We start from the raw sequence: 5321 nt of genomic DNA, 5'->3' as shown, positions 1-5321 counted from the left end.
TGATGTGTATAGTCCACATTTTGTAGAAACACCAAATTGGAAAGATTTTCCAAACATCCTGTAGTTGCCATAGGACTCCAAGTCATGATGGTTCTATGCACCGCTAACTGAAATACCTAGTTCAAAGTGACCAAGATGATTTGGGAAAAAAAAAAACCAAAGAAAGAAAAAAGATACTTATTATGCAAATTACTGCTCAAAAAAACCCTCAAATTGCCCTCATTCATCATCTTTCTCATGGCACATACAGCTTGCCCAGCCTAAACAATACACAGAGATTTCATTATGTCAGCTTAAAAAACCAGACTAACCAATCAGTCATGACACTGAAACCCAGAGTCTGGCACAGAATCCCGACACCCCAACTGCATAACCTCTACTAGTACTTTGAGAAATGTGCAAAGAACTATTCAGTGCAATCAAAATGCAGAATCCCCATAACCAGTTAATCTCTCTTACGGACAATTTCACTGGCAAACAATCATAGTTCAATGATTTAAAACAAGGAATTTCCAATGCAAGTAGAAACCAGTGTTCGTGTCAAAGTACAAAGTACTCGACTGGCCTACAATTTTGCAGAATTCCTTGACATTCTGTTCAGTTCAGTACCAAATCCCACCATTAAGAGATTCCCTTAGGCAGGAGAGACTTAATTTTTGCCCCCTTTAACAAACTATACCATATCAAGCAGCAATTTATATTCTAAATTGAACGCTAATGTCATGGGCTTTGGGCACTTCCTCTGCTTTGCAAGTATCACACAAGGAAAGGGAAGCAACAACATATGAAACAGTAAACCAGACAACATCCAACTCCATTTCAGAGGAAATCACTTGCACTCAATGATGTGCCAGAACTGTAAAGAGACCTAAAGCTCAACTCCTCTGGGCTCTACACATCTTCCTCCACCCCATGTCTCCCAACAACTGCAGTGCACTCCTGCCTTGCAAGATAGGATCCTAAGACATAAGGTCAATTAGCTTCAATGAGATTTCCGAGCAGCAGAGAGCAGGCACCAGTGAGAAAAGATGCTTGCACCTGCTCTGATCTCTGCTGGAAGTGGCAGTGGGAGGCCCTGTGTTGTACCCAAGAACCTCCAGAGATCAAAAGGAAAATTCATCATTGAATGTATGTTTATCCCAGACATGCAATATCCGAATGAAAGTGATAAAAAAACATTGCAAAGCACTCAGTGAAGGTCAGATCTTGCTCTGCTTCTCACGTCCCCCACTCCCTGCCCACACCATTATGGCAGGATTATGCACCATGTTGGAAGCCCCAAGCAAGAATATCACAGTCACCCAGCAAGGGCTCTCATATGGTGCTAACAACCAGTTCCAGTGCCAGGCACACTCCCTGCAGGCTCAGGCCTCGGAACAGAAAAACAAGAGCACCCTTGGTGGAGCACACGGGGCATGAATGAGAAGGAAAGAGGGGAAAAACAGCACTCAGGGTCAATCCGGGCTTTGCAGCCAATTCCAATGTGAATTGCACTCAGGACAGACTATGGTTCTTGCTCCAGCTGTAAATGCCCAGGAACAAGGACTGCTTTTTTGCTCATCTGCACAGTGTTTAACACATGCACACGGGGAGACTCGGTCAGATGGAGGGCTACAAGGCAGTGGCAGGCAGGAGAGACAGACTGTCATACGGCAACATTGCTGATGTTAAGTGATGAACAGCAACGCAGGCTACAAGGTGGTCTTTCTTTTTCACCTTCCAGTTAGCCAGTTGGATCGTGTTAGCCACCTGCTCCTTATCAGACTTTACAGTTCCCCCTCACACTACTCAATTCCATCATGCCGTCACTTAACTCGTGCATGTAATTTAAAGTTAGATAGACGGCAGGGAAATTGCTTCCTCTGAGGCCCCTACTAATTGACCCCTATCCACAGAGCTCAGCAGTCTTCCCTTAACGCGCTCACACACGCTACCGCTACACGAAGTGCAAGTTCGGAGGTTGCCAGCGCAGCCTCTCTCCCCCGTGGCAATGCCATATGGTGTTAAGATTTTCAGGATCAGACGCCGTTCCTGCTGAAATCAATCATCACAACCTATCCCCGGAGAAGGCCATCTCAAACTCCCACTGGCTTGAAATGCAACTCAGCGAGGTGCCTTGGATTTGGAGGCTGGTATCGACTATATCGAGGTGGTATGCAAACATTCACTTGAATAGCGCACGTATCAATTAGCTGGGCTATTACAAAGAAAGCAAGTGGTACCAGCTATGATGACAGCATGTCTAAACAGATGATAGTTCACAATTGGGCAGGGCCCTTCAGCCCCTCCAATGCAAGTCAGCCCCTCTGCCTGAATTTGTTGCCATGCTAATGAAAATGAGGAGTGGGGTAAATGAGATTCATATGCTGAATGGAAGTGGTTCACTTCAAAGAGAGGGGGATGTAAACTATCATCAGGCTTCTAATCTTCATAACCTGCAGCAGAAGTTATAGACACGTATACCAATCAGAGGAAAATAAGTAGTCTCTATGGGTAAATAAAGATTATGTCTCTTTAAACCGACTGTAAATCTGAATGAACACAGAATATACATACACAAGTAGGCAGCGTGCAACGTGACGTCAATCTTATTTTTATAGATTTATTATTGCCGTACATAAAATTTCCTAGTAATAATAACATTCTATGAAAAATACTAGAGCATTGGGACACTTTTAATGTGAAAATAGTACAAGAAAAGTAGGAAAAAATAATTCAAGTGTTTTAAAAAAAATGCTGGGTGAGAAGCATTCCATTAAAAATGTGAGGGTCAGGGACTAGAAAGCATTCACGTGAATCTGTCTTCGACTCCATGTACTAACTTTGAGAGTTTTATCCTATGCCTTCATTGCGCCAGTAGAAAAGACTTAAAGGAAAAAGAGAGAAATGGTTTTCATGGGATCAGCCAGTTTACTGTTTATTGGTATTATCCCCCTTTTTCATTTATTCTCTTTTTAAACATAGTTCCACCCCTTGCCTTAAATCACCCCTGCAAATTGCAGCCACTGTCGAGCACAATTCATAAATCTTACAAGTGTGTAGTAGAATTTGAGCCCCTCAATCCTTGATGCATTTCCATGGGACTGTGCCTACCAAGGTGCCAGGGGATCCCCCATGCAGAGTGGGGGCTTCCCCTGGAGCACAGGCCAAATGAGTCACTCCAGCAGCTCACTCCACAGAGAGGCTGCCCTTGCCTGCCCCTGGACACCAACACTGCTACTGCAGTGCCCTCATGTAGGCCCTGTCACTCTCTGACACCCTTCCAGCTGGTGGCCATATGGCCAGGGCACTGCTGCTGCGCTGGTGCTGTAGGCAGCCCTACTGTCACTCTTTATTAGGTAATTTATTTTTTTAAAAAAATAAGAAGAAAGAAGACATAAGGAAAACAACCACAGAAGAAAGTTAGTCTTCCTCTCCTACTGACAAACCACATTTCTGTAATGAAATCAGTCACATCCTGTGACAAAACTTTGTGATGGGCCACGACCTGCAGAGAAGCGATGCCTTACTGACATCTCCACAGCTGGAAAAAGAAACCTGTTTCCTTCGAGTCACAGTACAGCAGCAGAAGAGCTTTTGTGTTTACGTTTCTGACAGAGCACAAACAAGAGAGAGTGAGTGGGAGAGAGAGAATGAAGAAAAGAAGTGAAGGCAGGTGGTTATGAGAGCACACAAGTGGCTAATTAAACCACAGGTTTTACTAGTCACAGTGGTTAAACAATTTTAACAGGCGGCATTCTCATAACACGCCTGAAAAGTTTTTACACTGTCGAACACCTTTGTCAGGAGCGAGGAAGTTCTGGAAATGTGCTCAGAGATGCACACAAACCCATAGGAAGATCTGATAACGTTCAAATTTGTTCCAGAGATAGCTCACTTTCTGCACAAATCGATAAGCCATCAGAACCTATCATTTATCACAAACATTAAATCCCAGCAGCATCCTAGTTTGCAAGCCTAATGAGGGAACCTGGCACACAAAGGCACCCCCAGTGCTGGGTGGTGTGGGGAGGATTCTCCATGCCTCTGGCTCAGAGAAATCTGTTAGGCTGTATTCAGCATTATAATCCATCATTAACAGACTGGGGCATTGGGTATCTTTGTTGCAAACTTGCTGCAAAAGCAACAAAGGCATGCTATTGAGGAAAACAAGAGTTGGAAACCCAATCTAGTTTCTGTCCCCTGGGAAGTCCATCCTGGTTTTTGCATTAGTGATGCTGGGTCACCATACATTCACGAAAAAGAGCTAAAAGGAGGGAGAGCTATGAATCAAACTTTCAGCAAGGACAGTTCACTCTTGCAAAAACGGATTAATTAGTTGTTTTGATGAAGCTGGTTAGGAAAGAGTTAATGGTATCAGCCAAATGTCAGTTAAACCCCCAAATGCTGCTTTTGTCCCATGGCAGTGTCAATATGAACACCATTATCTCCATTTATTTAACACAGAATAAATTAATTGGCTCTTAGTGTTGCTTTTTCCCTGGAATCCCTCATCCCACCTCTTCCTGGAGAGAACTCCTGCAAGCAACGGGCAAGGGAATAAACCGTTCTGCAGACATGCATGAGCACACACACACACACACACACACACACACACACAGAGACAGAAGTTGCAATTTCTCACTGAGTTTCTGATTTCTGTGACTACAAATCTTGATGTCACCCGGCATACACTACTCCTCTGTACTAAATCCATCATCCTCAACACCTTCAAATGCATCCGATATGTGCATCTAACCAGCAACACTATAATTTTAATAATGACAAGGGATTAAGTGTGATTACTAGTCTTTTCTCTCACTTGTTTCCTCCCCCTAACGGTACCATCCAATTGCCGTTTTCCTCACGGATGTGTATTCTGGTTCCCATTGTCTGTCGTACCCAATACGTTAACCGAAGTATCTGCGACATGGGATCTGCCTGTCTCTCCTATGTCTAGTAAACCTGAAAACCTGTTGTTACAGCTTTGGGGAGCACAATACATTTTCAGTTCCGAGGACACATCGTAAAAATAACCGTAAATACAGTTCACTCCGAAATCAGTTCAGTCATACCTGTGCTATTCTTCCATTGTGTTTAATACACCACGAACAGGTTATTTCGTAAAAGACATTGCCAAAGAAATCACTTGGGCACGTTTCACCGACTACCAGGCTCTATGGCCAGTTGCCTGTCTAGGACAAACTGATACCAGCCAATCTGGAGATGAACTCGCCATCGCTTTCCCCTGAACTTCTGACAGCGAGAGCCGGGCGTTCTGCTAAAACTTTCCCTTTCCCACCTCCCCGTCCCTACAAACCTCCCCGAATCGTCATTATTGC

Source organism: Manacus vitellinus, unplaced genomic scaffold, assembly GCF_001715985.3.
Source record: "Manacus vitellinus isolate BGI_N305 unplaced genomic scaffold, ASM171598v3 scaffold_0_pilon, whole genome shotgun sequence".
Lineage (NCBI taxonomy): Eukaryota > Metazoa > Chordata > Aves > Passeriformes > Pipridae > Manacus > Manacus vitellinus.
This window is presented reverse-complemented; position numbering follows the sequence as displayed.